Source organism: Nelusetta ayraudi, unplaced genomic scaffold, assembly GCF_046127955.1.
Source record: "Nelusetta ayraudi isolate G7.1 ecotype Tasmania unplaced genomic scaffold, CSIRO-AGI_Nayr_v1 ptg000002l, whole genome shotgun sequence".
NCBI lineage: Eukaryota > Metazoa > Chordata > Actinopteri > Tetraodontiformes > Monacanthidae > Nelusetta > Nelusetta ayraudi.
The window spans coordinates 8,400,001-8,417,024 of NW_027466052.1; the positions used below are offsets into that span (position 1 = coordinate 8,400,001).

At 48.9% G+C, this 17,024-nt stretch overlaps 1 protein-coding gene across 3 annotated transcripts in view; it reads left to right on the forward strand.

Moving 5' to 3' along the window:
* sox6 (SRY-box transcription factor 6) overlaps positions 1-17,024 on the forward strand; it is a 127,992-nt gene that overhangs the window by 2,518 nt on the left and 108,450 nt on the right. The gene's annotated exons all lie outside the window — the stretch shown is intronic.

Sequence of the window (17,024 nt, forward strand, 5' to 3'; positions counted from 1 at the left end):
GCACATTGTCCTGATTGCTATACAGGGACACTGTGGGCTTGTGTCTCGACAGGAGTTTGTCTGTGGCGACTTGTGCAGAGCTCTGCGTGTCTCTCTCACTCTGACACACACACACACACACACACACACACACACACACACACACACACACACACACACACACACACACACACACACACACGCACGCACAGGGAGGGAAGGACAGAGTGAAGGGGCGCCGCACTTGGCTCTTATTTGATATCTCTCACCTATTTTACGCACACAGATGAAAAGAAGAAGAAGAAGAAAAAGAAAAAAAAAAGGCGACCGGCAGTCTAAATAATCCCCAGCTGCGTTTATGCAAGTCGCGCCGCGCGAACTTTATTGCGTATAACGACCGGATAAATACAGCAGCGTCGGAGGGTGAAACATTTTCAGAAGTGGGATCACTCCTAATAATTTCTGTTTTGTCAATTTGCGTTTGCAAGTTAGAGCTACCGGGAAATTATGTGCGTGTGTGTGTGTGTGTGTCTGTGTGTGTGTGTGTGTCCATATATATATATGTATATATATATATATATATATTGCTCGCTGGTTTTGCCCACTTTTTTTTTTAATTTTTAATTTTCAAAAGGTGCTTCGAGCTTTTTCCCCGTGAGTGTGAAAGGCACCATTTTTCACCTACACTCGGCTTTAAGATACAGACTCGCTGACGCTGGTGTGCCAGTTAGTTCAAAGCTTCCAGGACTTTTATTTTGGCATGAAAGGAGGAAACCACCTGGCCTGTCTAAACATATCCTGCACTCTGTCCGAGTCCAATGTCTCCCGTGTTGCAAGAGCGACTTTGTTGCCGAGATTATTAATTATTGAGAAATATTACAGGGGGGGATGTTTCCATCCAATTCAAAAGGGGAAGAAATGCTGTAAAACTAAGCAGTGGTAAAATAATAATGTAAAAAAAAATAAATGTTTAGATTGCCACAAGCTAAATTTACGTGTGGCTCTGGTTTCAACAGTCTTCGTCATCCTAAAGTAGAATTTAAAGTCTTGTGCCAGCAATTAGTGGGATCAAAGAACAGGCAGGAGAGGAGGATGGGAGGTGGGGGGGTGAGGAGAGAAGGAGGAGAGCAAACAGATCGGCGCTGTGTTGCCTCGCCGCTCGGCTCTGTGGATCACACGCTGATGATCGATGACATTTCGGGGAGGGCGGCATCGTACGCCGGAGGACGGATGGACGGACGGACGGACGGACGGACGGACGCGATCACTTGAAAAGCCGCAGCAGGTTGTTGTTGAGCAGGAAATGTTTTTAGAGGAGCGTCTCGACTCCGAGGAGAAAAGACACGCTGGAGCTCTTTCATCAGCGTGGAGGAGCTCACAGATGTGACCCCCCCAACCCCCTCCACAACACCCTGCGTTTTTTTTCCTCCTGCTCGAATCAAATATTGTCTTTCTCCTCACCTCCAAATCCGAGCGCTGGTTTGTGAAGGTTTTGGCGGCCTTGTTATCTCCCTGACACACACACACACACACACACACACACACACACACACGCCCGCTTGCACACACACATTTCTTTAACAAATTAAAGAGAATTTAACCACACGACAAACCTCATTCACTGTCACAACAGTATCGCCAGTGTTGTGCAACTGCAATACAAATAGCATGTAAAAAAAAAAAAGAACAATTCTGATTAGTGTAATAACACTGCGTCACATCATTTTAACTGTTTTAACTGTGTGTGTGTGTGTGTGCGTGTGTGTGTGTGTGTGTGTGTGTGTGTGTGTGTGTCTGTCCTTGTACGGCTTAGCAGGCTGTTCATGCATAAATGATACATTTCCTCTGGCGGGCGGGTCCCGGCCAACCTTTTTCAACACGGAGCGGCTCGGCGTTGCTGTTGCCGCAGTCTTTAAAAGCAGGCGACGCTTCAGCTGCAGAAGCCCAGATGTGTCTCTCTTGTCGGCCCTCGTTCGTGCCGGGCCGAGGGGGGCTCCAGAGGGGATTCAGAAGGGGGGGGGGCTCCAGGGGCGCCGCTCTCTCGCCAGGCAGGCAGCGGCGGCGAGGAGAGCGTAGTAGCGGCGGAGGCCCGATAATGAAGGTGACGAGAGGAGGTAAACAACAGCAGGCCCGGTAAAGGTGGAGGCGGGCCGGCTGGCAGATGTTGTGACATCTGTCTGTTTAAGTGTTATCTAATTTGCCGCGGCGCATCGCAACAATGATCAAAAGCGATGGCGACGTGGCCCGAGCGGGTGGTGTTTGGGGGGTGGGGTGGTGGTGGTGACGGTGTGTGTGTGTGTGTGTGTGTGTGCGGGGAGTGTCTTGTGTTTGTCTGCAGCAAGTTTGCGACTGCGCCGCTTCCTGTGATCGTGTTTGTTAAGAAGAAAAAAAAAATTCCCCATCGTGCAGGATGCGTTGAGTAGGCTTCGCAGAGTGCTGTGTCTAATGAAGGGAGGGGGAGGAGGAGAAGGAGGAGGAGGAGGGAGAGGAGGAAGAGCGCTTGTAGGGTGGGAGAAGGAGTGTTTGGACGGCGGGCTCGGTGCCATGTGGAGAAGCAGGCGCGCTGAAGATGCCTGGGTGAAGTAGAGATGCGTGTTCACGGCGGCAAAGTGTGGCTCTTCCCAGTCGGCGCTATTGTCACTTGTCTTTGAGAAGGAGCCGCTGATGAAATCAGAGGCCAACTCACTCCGTCCGTCCGTCAGTCAGTCAGTGAGTCAGTCAGTCGGAGCAGAGAGTGGAGAACCACCGTGGACGAGGCTGCTTCACTCCTCTCAGCTGGGGAGACGTTCCTCAGCGCCACGGCTTTGGTCGGAGGCAGTGTGCAGCCTCCGCGATCTCACGTGGAGGCTCTTTAAAAAAAAATGAAATAAATAAAAGTCCGGGGGAGGGGACTTTTACATTCTGAAAAATTTCCGGCTTCTATTTTTAAGGTGAAAAAAAAAAGAAGCTGAATGCGTGTTTTGAAGATGCTGTTTTCCTTAAGCAGAGAGTCGTCCAGTGTCAAAGATGGCATTTTTGGAATATTTCTGAAGCCAGACACAAATCACACCTGTTGGTGCCGGCACTCACTGAACACCCACATCGGGCTCAGGGAAGGGTTTGTTCTTCCTAACCCGGAGTGAACAGTACTGCTGACACTGAAGAACCAGAGGGGGAGATCCAAATGCGCGCGTCTAATTGCACAAGTCACCTAAGTGGCTCATTTGATCCGTATCATTCACTCTCCCACTGACTGTGCTTCTCCAAAAAATAATTGGTCATTTTCTTTTGGTCCATAGCATAGTTGTGCATAATTAACTTTGACTTCAAAAATACAACAGTCTGGCCTGTGGAAGGTGGCCTCGGCTGATTTGTCTCTCCCCCGCACCCCCCTCCTTTCTTTTAAAACCACACATTAATATGTAGAATTAATTGGAAGTGCCTCGGTGGCCGCTTGTGTTTCCCCTCACAGGTCCCCGCACTGTAATCAGGTGGAGGAATTAGCCGCGCTCATTGTTTTTTATGAATCCGATGAAGATTTGTACTGTGGCTTATGTGAAGATGCCTGAATTTCCATATCAAAGAGACGCACAGTGCAGCCGGGCAGTAATTAAAATGTGGTGGATTTCAGTTCAGAGGGGGTGTGCGTGTTAACGCGTGCGTGCGCGCACACACACACACACACACACACACACACACACACACACACACACATACACACACAGAGCATATGGACCGGCGGTGAGAAGTGTCAGCTTGTGTGAAAAGTGTGCAGGTGGTTGAAATTGAATTTTGAACAAACAGTCGTGTCGGCCCGTGTTTCTCCTTGCAGCCGTTTTGAGAGCGGAACGCAAAGCCATTTTTTTTTTTTTTTTTTTTCCCTCTGCGTTTTTTTCTCTTTTTTTTTTTCGCGGCAACCATTTTGTAAGCAATGGCTAGGCCGAGTCGTGCCTATACGGAAAATACTCGGAGGCCGCCGCTAACTGCAGTCGCGCTTTACATTGGGGTGAATCCTGAGACCAAAAAAAAGGGGGGGTGGGTGGCGGAGAGAGGGGGAGAAAAAGACACGCGGGCAAACGAGCGCTCTGCTGTATAGCCGCCGCGCGTGGATGTATTAATAGGTGACCTTGCTGCAGAATGTGAGGATTTTATTTTCAGAAAAGAATGAGGGGGGGAGAACGAAAGAGAGAGAAAACACAGAGAGCAGAAGCTGTGATCTGGTGCCCCGAGTGGTTTCTCTCCTGGCAGCCGCAGGAAGAAGCTCTGAAGACCTGGGATTGTGTCTTGTGAGCGAACAAGGGAGAAGAGATTAGTGTAATGTGGGGGCTTTTACACTGCTCGCACACACACACACACACACACACACACACACACACACAAAAAGAAAGCGTTGCAACAAGCCTCTTCCCTTGTGATGCCCTGCTGCCCCCCTCCCCCCCACCCGCCGCCTCCCCTCCCATTGTGCCTGGATCACGTCTCAGGGGGCGGCCCCCACTGCCTTGAAAGGAAGAATTAAAGGGCTCTATGAAAATATCACTCGAGCCCGGATGGACAGCTGTGACACCGACTCCTCATGTGAAATAATGTTTATAGGAAGACCTCGGCCTCGGCCTCAGCCTCAGCCTGCGGGAGAGGCGCTGCCATGACGGCACGGACGGGACAGGACGCCGCCGGCTGCGAAAAGGCGAGAGCGCGTTTGGAGACGTCCAGTGGGCGGCGCTTGAATTTGAACTTTGGGGCGGGGGGAATACACGGTAGCCAATCAGGTTGGTCTCTCGTTGTCTCACACTTCCCATGCGTGAAAAAAAAAAGAAAAAAAAAAAGGAAGAATTGAAACACAGCTGGCGAAAGCTGAGGCAGCCTGGAGTGATGCGACACCGAGAGTGAGACACCACGGTGAGATTGAAGCGACGTGATTCCTCCGCTGTCGCAGCCTGGAGGATGCTGGGAGCTGTTCGCGATCAGACTGCGAGCACCTCCTGTTCTTTAAAAGCACGACATGTACCACAGAGGTAACTTTGGCCGTAGTGCGGCGTCCAGTTAGAGTTTGGCAAAGCACCTCCACTGCAATATTTATAGACATGGCTTCAGAACAGAAAAAACCAACTCCGTCTTCTGATCGGCCCAAATTTCCGAGTTCCAGTCGGCGCGCACGCTTCGGCTGCGCCGCGCTTGCATCATGGAGCGGCGATTGTAACATCTTAAACAGGCGACGGAGTCGCGGCGAGAGAGAGAGAGAGAGAGAGAGAGAGAAAGAGAGAGAGAGAGAGAGAGAGAGAAAGAGAGGGAGGGCGAGCGCAGCGTGCCAGAAAATCAGATTCCCAACAGTTTTTCCCTCGGAAAATGCTAACGCGCGGTGCCAACGGTAAATCAAAGTGACAAAGAGGTGGGCGGGAGGTGGTGGTGGTGGTGGTGGTGGAGGACGGGGGTGTGGGGTGGGGTGGGGGGGTTGGGGCAGTGGAAAGGGTCTTGTGGCTGTGCTCTTGATGAAGTTAACCAAATGGCTTGGTCTTGCCCAGGTCTTTTGTTTCCTCTCTGAATAAATCCTTGGACGTGTTTCAGGACTTTGCCCCTAATATGCGTTATGAGAAAATGTCTTCACCAGGCCCGGCCGCAACTTTTCTCCCTCTCTCTGCGTCTTTCTCTCTCTGTCTGTCGGTCTTTGTTATCCTCTTTCTTTCACACTCAAAAAAAGGAGACTCGACTGCACTGATCTTTTTTCTCTCCCTCTTCTTCTTCTTTTCCCCCTGACCTGCTTATTTCTCATTCCCGAAAGAGCTGCTCAAAGACAAAAGTCTGTCCCTATCACTAATGCTGCTGCTGCTGCTGCTGTGGTGTGGTGTGTGTGTGTGTGTTCAGTGGTAGCAGCAACTTTTTCCCCCCACTTTCATTTTATGTAAATTACATAGTTTCTACGCTGCCACCCGTTGCCAGCGCGCCGTGGAATAACTGATGGAACTCTGTCCATCATCGTGCCCAGTTCGCGCGACAGTTTTTTTTTTACCAGAAATAAACAGGGCGAGCGGGACGTGGAAAGTATGAATCTCCAGCAGAAACCTAACTTTAATTAACGTACATCGGCTGAGAGATCCGTGAATTAACGTTTGCCCCTGAGAGAGAGAGAGAGGGAGAGAGAGGGAGACAGGGAGAGAGAGAGAGAGAGAGAGAGAGAGCGAGAGAGAGAGAAAAGCGGCATGGAAACATTTTTGCCTGCTTTATGAAAGCCCCGACTCACTCAGCTCAACATATAAAAGGCCAGCGCGGCTCCAGCGAGGAAAGCCCGAGTCGAAAGAGGAAAAAAAAAGAAAAGAAACAACAACAAGAACAACAAAAAAAAAAAACCCTCTGCGATAATCACATTTTTGAATGGGGTTAAAAAAAGAGAAATCTACTTGAAATGATAGAGAGAGCCTGCGGTTTGGCCCGCCGAGCAAATTTCCCATGAGCCTCTCGACAATCTAAGGGGATAGCAACTCTGGCACACGCCGCCCTCCCACTATACACACACGCACCGCACACTGTTGTTTCTGCCAAGCGGCACTGGTGTAGAAACCTCAGGGAGGAGACTCGCCGCTCGCTCGGCTGATTGACAGCAGGTGGGCGTGTCCCACAGTCAGCGGGGGGAAGAAGACCGGAGGTTGACTGGACCCGGGTCGTCCTGTTCAAAAATAGTAACCCCCTCCCCTCCTCCACCCTATCCTGAGACACGATGACCTGTGAAATGAAGGAAGAATCAAATACATGTTGCGCACCGACGGCCAGGAAAAAAAAACAACACAACACAACAACAGAAAAAAACCAACAAAAAAAGACGGCCGTCCTGCGTATTCCGCTCATGTGCAACTAATTTGCGGCCGTGATTCATGTTCATTATTGAAGGCTGTTTACAGAGTTATATTCATACTGGGCGGCAGGGAGGTGGCTCTGGCGGTTGGGGAGCATATGGCCTCAGTGTCGCAGACTGTCACGGCTTTACACAACCGCACCATCACAGTTGACTTTTTACTGTCAGCCATGCGCGCGGCGCTCGCTCTCGGCCCGACGCAGTCTGTTATTCCCCCCCGTCCATAACCCGGCAGCGCTCACCCAGACCTCAGCGTTACCCCGGGGAGGCTGATTTACGCCGCCGAAAATTGCCCTCGACAGCTATTAATTAGCCCGGACCACGTGTTTAAAAAAGACAGAAAGACAGAAAGAAAGAAAGACAGAGTGTACGTTCACTTGTGGCAAGTTCTCTTTCTGATTCATCGTGTCCTTCCTTTGCATTGCAATAGTGCTTGGGGACCTGTACAGAGCACACAAGGCATTATTTAAGTCATTTGGATGATGCATCTGTTTAGGTAAATGAAACCAAATTGGACAATTCTAAATGAATCCAAATACACATGTTGTGGATCTTTGGCCATTATTTTCCGCCACTTTCACTACATTCGCTCCTGTTGGGGTTCCCAGTTGGTGCAGAGCACACGGCTGGACGACTATTAAAGCGTAGCATTAAGCCGAGGTTTGGTGTGGGACTATTTTGTGCGTGCGTGGAGCGGGGAGAAAGGCTTTATGTCCTTGGTTAGGGGTGGGGTTGAGGGTAAACTGGGAAGGTACAATGTGCGTCCTCATCCTCGGCGAGGCTAAATTTATTGGTTACCATCTGCAGGGTGGAGGAGCTTGGGCTGCGGCCAGGCCAAAGAAAGGCTTCTAATTAAACAGTCATCATTATCAACTTGTGGTCAGTGATCATCATGCCCAGCGCTGGTTCTCCAAGATGAACATGGAATCATTGAGGCTTTCCTTGAAGCTCGGTGCTGGACTGAATTAGAATAGAAGAAACAGAGGAGAAAAGTGCTAGCAAGAGCAGTTTTTTTTTTCTCCTTCCCTCCTCTCTTTCTCTCTCTCGCTTGGCAGAACAGACGGCGCGAGGCCCCGTGCCATATCCACTCAGGTTTAAACAATTACCATACATCAGAGAACCCAGAAGACCCTGAGCGCTGGCACAGCCGTCATGCCTTTGACTGCTGCCGTGCCGCAGGCCATACGTGGCCAAGTGTCACATGTAAGCAGAGCTTTCGATAATTTCAATTAGTGTAAGAGGGTGTGTGCCTCGCAGTGTTGCTGCCGGGGGCGGGGGGGGGGGGGGGGGGGGAGTTCCCTTTTTGAGCTCCGCTGCCCCTCAACGTAGCGTTTCTGGGTTTGATGTGCGAGTGACACCGCGGTGCACAGAGGAGGAGGGCAAAATGGTTTATTAGGGCCTAATTAGAGCGCTGTGATTAAAGGGGAAGTGACTGTGATTAGGCTCAGACCCGCAGATGATGTGGAAACATGGAGGAGAAACAGCACGGTATGTATCAGTCTGTGTGTGGCTCGTGTGTGTGTGTGCGTTTGCCTCAGGCGTATACACAGAGGCCCTGGCAGTCGGGCCTGCTGCCTCTGCGCCGCTGCTCAAATATCATCTTTATTGGAGATCTGAGAGAGAGAAATTAAAAACTTAAACTACTGGGCAAAAAAAAAAGGAAAAAAAAAAAGAAAAAAAGAGAAAAATTTGCAAATTATGTCCATGACCGCACACAGCTTGTTGTGCCCTTAAATAGAAGGATTTGATGAGCTGCTATTAAACCGCAGATATCAGTAAATAAAGGCGAGCATGGGGATTTTTATATGGCTCTCCTGCGTCTGTGTGTGCGTGTGTGTGCGTGTGTGTGTGTGTGTGTGTGTGTGTGTGTGTGTGTGTGTGTGTGTGTGTGTGTGTGTGCGTGTGTGTGTGTGTGTGTCCTTTTGACTTAAGGTGATGGTGTGAATTTTAATCGAAGCAGAGATTAGCACCACTTTCTTCATTCTTCCGTTTCTTTAAATACATGTGTGATAGCCAGCGCCATTAGCGACCATTCATGGTAGCGTCCTGAGAGCAGGAGATTGTCAGAAGGGGCCTCCTGCCATTTCTTTTTCTCTTTCTTTTTTTTTTTTTTTTTTTTTTTTTTTTACAATTTCACAACTGACTTCCCCCTTAAAATGACACAGGCTTACCTGCCTATTACTCCCTTTGATTTCTACAGTACATGCCTCTGCGCTCCGAGAGGTATTCATAATAAGCTTAAACTCCACTGGCTTCATTGCTAAAGGGCTGCTTATCTCCCCGGCTATTCGAGAGAAAGACGGCTAATATTTTTTCCAATTTCAACATTTCACTGTTTGGCCGCCGCCGTCCCTAACCCACATTTTAGGGTGGGGGAGGGGCGCAAGGGAGCGCCGCCGTGCACCCGCTGAAATATATGAACGTATACAAGCGCTCGCGCTCTCGCTCGCCCACGACTGGCCTCTAAAATATTCTTCTGGCCGAGGTAAAGTTTGAACGGTGCGGCCGCGCAATCTGTTTCTCTCTCTTTCTATTTTTTTGGTGGCGCATTTACTTATTTATTTTCTAACAATTTAACTCACATTTCTAAAGGTGGCGAGAACAAGCCTGCTGGTTTTTCTCGAATTTCTTCGGGCCTCATTCATTCCAAGTCCTTGAAAGTGTTTTTTTTTTTTTTTTTTCTTTCCCTTTTATCGCGCACGTCGCGCTTACCATGTCGCACTTATATGTTTGGACACGCAATTCAATCTATATTGACAGTTTCATTTTGCCCCCGATGGGATGTTCAAAGCGTCGTCAGCTTCAAATGAATACTCAGACGTAATGTAAGATACACTTGAAAAACTGGGCCGCGGTGCAGCGCCAGTGGCCTCTCTTTTGCTTGGAGCAATGTCAGTTTTTCTTGTAGTATAATGAGAAGCATGTGTTGTGCGACGTGAAAAACACACACACTCGCGCATGCACGCACGCCAACACACACAGAGCAATCTTTCATGTGACCGACCAGCGGTGCTTTCAGCGCAGTCGACACCAACCTCTCGCTACCATTGTCAGGGCAGACGACTCCTTCCTCCTGCTCCTCTGTTCTTTATTATTACTCTTTATTTTTTAAAGCAACACCTCGCAAGAAAATAAATATATATAAAAAAAAAAAACAAATACAGCGGTGCCGCTAAACGGAAGCCAGCTAAAGACTGCAGGGGTAAAATTAAGGCGCAATGACCACCAGAATTGAAAGGCGCCTAAATCCGAAGGTGCAAAGTGTTTGTTTAAACTCGCCGGTCTTTCTGCAGCAGCTAAAGCTGTCGACTCTCTGGGCTCCGCTGCTCGGCTCCCAACGCTCCCCAGCCCTCCTCCCACGGCAGCCTCGCGGCCGCACCGGCTCCTCGGTTTTTTACCGTCGCTCTCTGCCATGCCGTAATGGGCTCCCAGGACGTCGTGGCAATATAATAACCGCTTGACGATGTTTTTCTTGCCCCCCTCCGCTCTCGGCCGAACGGAGAATGTGCCCAGAAACGTGGGGATATATGGTGCGGCGCGTGATGTCAGTTGTTATTACTGGATTGGCGAGCCGGCGAATTTGGGATTATTTTTCCGCGATCCGCCGTCCAGAGTGCATTATGTCACAAAGGCCACATTGTAGCGAGCTGGGTGTAGAGCGCCGTTGTCTCCCGCTTCCCCCTTGTTCGCTGCTCCTTCACCTTCAGTCTGCAGTCCTGCTTTATGTGCGTATTTTTTTTTTCTTTTTTGGTTCGTCCCAGGTGTGCTTCAAGTCGTGCAGTTGGGCTACGGGATACTTCACATGGCTGGAAAAAGTTACCCGTTAGAGAGACTAGCTAACGGCTGGGGGAAGGCTGCTCGGGTGCAAAAAATTTGAATGGAGCTTAATCGTTTTGCTGACTTTATGGAAGCGTCGGGAAAATTTCACAACGGCAGAGAGAGGAAAAACGTTGAGTGCGTTTAGCGCTAAGGTGATCAGTAAAAAATTTCCCCAAATGAGGAGACAAAGGATTTATTTCTCTGCTCTTATGCTGCACATCCAGACTTCAGCGCTGCGTTTGTTCGACCCGCCGCCCAGCGGAAGAGCCTCTTGTTTTCCAGCTAATTAAATTTGCCACTAACAAATGCTGGCAGGAGAGCCTTACCTTGTTTGACTTATTTATTGCCCGGCCGCAGAGGTAATTTGACTTTTCATTTCAGAGGCTTCTTCTTCTCTAATCCAGAGAAGGAGTGTTAAACTCGATTATAGTGGTGATCAGTGGCTCAAACACTACATTTGTTTCCTGGAGGCCGGCGGAAGCCGCCGCGCTCACGTTCTCGGCCCCCAGTCCCACACTCACTCCTGCCCCTTCTGGCCAGCAAAAGGGAGGGAGAGGTAAATTAGGATGGGAGGGATATTGGGTGGGGGGGAGGAGGGGTGACTGAAATGAGAGAGAGAGAGAGAGAGAGAGAAAGAGAAAGAGAAAGAGAGAGAGAGAGAGAGAGAGAGAGAGAGAGAGAGAGAGAGAGAGACCTGGACGGCTGGGGGAAAAGTGGCCAACAGTTGCTGTCATGTCACAGGAGATTTGTGTCCTCCTTTTAAATCATTTCCCTCTTAAGAAGATTAAGACGGCAGAAATATTCTCCGACTGATCATTTTCCCTCCCACTAAATGGATTCATTTGCATTTGCGATCGCTGCTATTAATTGTGGGGCTTTTCAAGACGGACAAACGGCCGGTGTAACTGTAAATAATAAGAGGGCTTGTTAGGAAAAAAAAAAAAAAAAACGGAAAAAAAAAGAAACGCCAGAGGTTATAATGTTAATTGTCGAAACGACTGCAGGGAGGCCAGTAAAGTCACAAATAACCACTAAGGTCGCTTGTGCAACACAACAGGCTCCGTGTTGTTTCCCAGTGATGAGACCCTAAAGTCCTGCACTGTGTCTGGATTTCAATCCTTCTATGTCCATGTTGTACATCTGAAACAGAGAAACTACATTCTGTTTCTTCTCTTGAAATGGATTATGTATGTATATGTATATATATATGTAGATATACACACACACATATATATATATGTATATATATATACATATATATACATATGTATATATGTATGTACTCACACATATATGTATATATGTATGTACATATACATTCATACATACGTATATATCAATATATATGCATATATATATATATATATATATATATATACACACACACATATCTCTCTCTCTCTCTCTATACATATATATATATACACATATATATATATATATATATATATATATATATATATATATATATACATATATATATATATATATTTATAAATATATTTATATATGTATTCTGCTCGACTGGTGAGATGGGAGTTCAAGTCGAGGAAACAGCCGCTGCTAGCCGGTCGCTCCTTCCCTACACGAGGAACACGCGGGATAATTTGCGGACACACCAATGCCTCGATGAAACCTGATCATTTATGGATCAGTTGTTTCCCTTCTGGTTTAATTCACCATGTGATTGATTTTCAGCGCGCTACTGTTGGAAAATATCCGCACCAAAGCGCGCCTTGAAATGGGGCATCATTTGAATACAGATGCGTGGCGCTCGGGCCCCGTCACTGAAAACACACTCGGAGCCAGGAGACAATTGCAGGTTGATTATGTTGCATCTGACAAAAGTTGCAACTCTTTTGTTCCCGGTGCAGATATTTGCATCTAAATGCTTATTGTAGGAATCTAAACAGCATAAAGACTGATTGTAAATGCCAGCTGTTGGGCTGTGTTTGAGAGTGAAAAAAAGAAAAAGAATTTCAATGGAGAAATTGGGATGGAAATGAGGAAATTATTTTCAAACAGTGGAGCTGAAATCAATAAGAAGGAAACAGCACGTCTTTTTGCTCCGGCTGTATTTGCCTTTTTTCCCCTTCTTCTTCTTCCCCTCTTATTGAGCATGTTTGTACAATCACATATGAATCTACTTATACTCAGCTACTGTATGTTTTAACTGGCGCTGCCGATATGGTGCTTGGATTGGGATGGCTTTGACCTCTGCAATAAAGCTGCAGTGCTGCTGTTTGAGATTGGAAAATAATAATAATAATAATAATGATAATAATAATAATAATAATAATAATAATAATAATAATAATAATAATAATAATAATTTGCTCTTGATCTACGATTTTCCAGGACAGAAGCACAATGTTTCCATCGAGACACCGTTGACATATTGTATTTAGAGGTGTTTTGTTGTCGATGTGGCTTTCGCGTCAGCGTGCTCACACAGCTCATGGGGAGAGCTACGTGTACGTGCGCCTATGTGTGTGTGTGTGTGTGTGTGTGTGTGTGTGTGTGTGTGTGCGTGCGTGCATGCACGCCTGGTGCCCGAAGCGGAGTGATGCCCCTGCTGGTTCTGCTCCTCTGGCTCTTTGTCCTGCAGCACTCAGTGTGTCTGCCTCCTCGGGAGACTGGCAGGCTTCTCTAGCGTGTCTCCACAAAGGACCAGCCTCCTTTTGAGGTGTTAAAAACTTCCATTTATGCATCTCCCAGGACAAAAAAAAAAAAAGAAAAAAAAAAAGCACCAAGCCCATTTGAGTCCGGCAGCGACACAAGCAGACATTGTGGCCACGCTTCTCGAGCACTCATTTCACAGATTCTAAAACCAGTATGTGGTGAACAGGATTTGAGGGGCTAAAGTGCCCCGTGAGGGCCAGGCGATAAGAGGGGAGAAACGCCAGCGCGCAGTAAACTAGAAGATGGGTCGGGGGGGAAAATAAACACATTACCTGGGAGAGAGCGCGAGAGACTTGTTTTCATAGCCCTGCAAAACCCCCCCACCACCCCATCACACACACACACACACACACACACACACACACACACACACACACACACACACTCGTGGATTCACAAAACCCCACACAGAGCCGAACATAAAGGGAAGAAAGAGTGAAAACTCAAACAGAAAATCCGCTTGTGTGCCTGGGATGCTGCGGAGAAAAAAAAGGTCCAACATCTTTGTTCTGCTTTTTTGCCACTGAAGTCAATTCAGATTGAGAAATACATGAAGATCTGATTTAAAAGAAGAAGATGCTGCCTGTCCTATAAGAAGCAGAGGGGGACGGACTGTGGTCCGCTGAGGAGGACCAGGACATTCTATTTGCCAGCTGCCCCCCTCCGCCCTGCTCCACCCCCCCGACCCCCACCCGGCTGCTCAGTAAATAGACTTTTATTCTTGTTATTTCACGCAGAGGAATTGACAGGCAGTGCTTTCTTCGGGCAGCGCTGGTGCATATGTGTCACTTCATGACCACAGCTCACTGTCTCCACAGGAGAGACGCTCCAGCCCCCCCCCCTCACCCTCATCAAAACCTCCCCAACGTGTCAGCTCACAACATTTTTTTGCAATAGTCCTGCCCCCCCCCCCCAGAATGCGGCCGAGACGGCAGAGAGGGAAGGAGATGGAAAAGAGGGAAGGAGGAGAGAGAGAGAGAGAGAGAGAGAGAGAGAGAGAGAGAGAGAGAGAGGGAGAGAGAGATTTGTGCGGCTGTGTGTGGCAGTGAACACAGTGTGAAACGGCTGCACGTGACTGACCTGTTTCCAGCACCGCATAACTCAATGACACGCTGGATCTCTCGTCGAAATAGAGCTCGTCTGTCCGACGACACCCGGCCAGCCAAGACTTTTAGGTACTTTTTGCAACTCTCGCGAGCCGGGAGGGGGCGGGGCCGGAGGGTCGGGGGTGGGGCGGGAGCGTCTCTATGAATACCGAAGCCTTGAAAAACAAATAACGTCGCGGCCGTCGCGGCTGACTTCGCAGCCTACCTGCAACGGCACGCTGGCTCGCGGGTCTCTCTCTCTCTCTCTCTCTCTCTCTCTCTCTCTCTCTCGCTCTCTCTCTCGCTCTCTCTCTCGCTCTCACTCTCGCTCTCACTCTCTGGCCGGTTAAGGTGATTAGTCACTGCATGGAAGCTGTCGTTTCATATTACACACATGACGGTGCTGCCGAGAGGAGCCACTTCACGGGGCCGGATGTTAAACAGACAATCGCGTGTGTTCAATTACTGTATCCTGGCATTTCTATGGGTACAATGCTCGGTCCCCCTGCATGCAGAGCGTGCACCCCTCACCCCGACCTATCCCATCCCAACACACACACACACACACACACACACACACACACACACACACACACACACACACACACACACACACTCAGAGAGTGGCCGGCCCTTGCTGCTGCTGCTGCAGAGATAACCACAGCGCGGCCAGGTAGGCGGCTGCCTGCTGATGGCGTAGATGACCTCCATTGTCAGAAACGACAAACTCGGCGGAATTTTCAGACTTTAACGCGGTGGGGTGAGGATTTGTGGAATGGGCCATTGGAAAAGAAGAGCCCTGCCCGCCGCCGCTCTTAAGCCTCGCATGAATTCTGAGCTGGAAATTGGAGTGAAGGTTCAGACCAGCGCGTGCGTACGCCAGCCAGATACGGAGGTTGACAGTTTGTCTGTTTACAGCGAGTCGACAAACAGGAACAAAAGGTTGTTTTTTTTTTGTTTTTTTTTTGCAAAATGGCACAAAGTGCATTGAAACATTGACCTAAGTTTAGTCAGGATGCAACATTTGGTCCCCTGTCACTGAAATACAGTGCATCCAACGCACACACAACATGAGCGCATTTTTGTGTTTTTTTTTCTTAAGATTCAGCAGATTTTTGTGTCAGAAGCGGATTTGGTGGCGGCTGCAGCAGTGAAAGTTGCTTCTCTCCCTGCACTGAGTCACTCAGGCACTTCGTTTGACCTCGTACGTGATTGAGCGCGAGAAAACCTCCTGCGTTCCGGCTTTCCCGATAATCTGTGTTTTACGGAGCTTGTTTTCCCCCTGAAACTCACAATACAAACGAGCTGCAGATCCACCGAGTATGAGCTAACTGTGTGTGTGTGTGTGTGTGTGTGTGGGCAAGCTAACCGTGAGCAGCTGAAGCCGGGGGAAAAGGCCACTCTTTGACAGAAATGCCACAGGTGGCTGTGAGCTCTCTCTCTCTCTCTCTCTCTCTCTCCACTTTGATGTCAACTCGGTTAATCTGGCTGGATTCCGTCTATACGCAGGCAAACCCCCAACATCGTCGGCGAGGAGGAATATTTTTTTTCTCTTTTTGCACGTCACATTCTGAGGGAGGGGAGGGAGGGAGGGTTGTAGGAGGTGGGGGGATGAGTTGTCATTGCAATTGGCAGAGCGGCGATTCCCCGCCACTCGAGCCAAACAGAGACGCGGCTTCACTTCTCGACGCTTCCTTCACTTCACTTCAGAAGGTGCTAAACTCGTAACGTGAATCCCAGCTCGGCTTCATTTGGATTTAATAAGTCCCTGATCCTGTAATTAGGGAGGGGAGGGGAGGGGGGTGCGCCTGTTTTATGTTTCCTGCCTGTGGGTCTGATACACAGCAGGAAAAACGCTGCTACACGCCGCTACAATGGGCTGCTTGACACCGACTCCTATTAGCCCACAGGGATTTAGCACACTGGCTTCATTAGAATATCATCGGGGTTCTGTCATTATTTGCAATTATAAATTCCTTTGTTGCCCCCACCCCCCCCACACACACACACACACTCCTTTGCCCAATAACCGGTGAATAAGAAATACGTCTCCCCATTTATTATTTACTGCATTGTTCGCAATTACCATCGCATTATAAATTCAAAGCTTTGTTAGCGTCTCCCCTCTGCAGCCATTAGAGCTCTCGTTTATTTTAGCACAACGGGAATCGCGCCGATGGAGTCAGATCTCCGACAAAGAGCGGATTATTCATTTAAACGGAGATTAAATTGCTATTAATAAAAGTGAACTGTGTGTGTGTGTGTTTCCACGTGTGCGCTTTCCAGAACCCGAGTGGAGCGTGGTGCTAAACGGTGCGCGCTAGTGTGTGTGTGTGTGTGTGTGTGTGTGTGTGTGTGTGTGTGTGTGCGTGCACGTGCTTAGTGTCACTGGAGAGGCAGAAGTAGACTTTAACTCGGAGGTGCTATTCATTCAACGGCTCTCCAATTCAGCCCGGGTCGGCCGGGTTTGCCCCCCCGCCCTGGCCCCCATTGTCATCTCCAACCTCAAGGCCGGACCACCAGGGAGGCCTCTCAGCGACTCCTCATCGCTCCGCCAACCCTGCAGCCTCTCCGGCGACAGTGACAATGCCGTACGGTGGCGGCGGCCTGAGGTGCCGCTAGTGCAAATTAGTAGC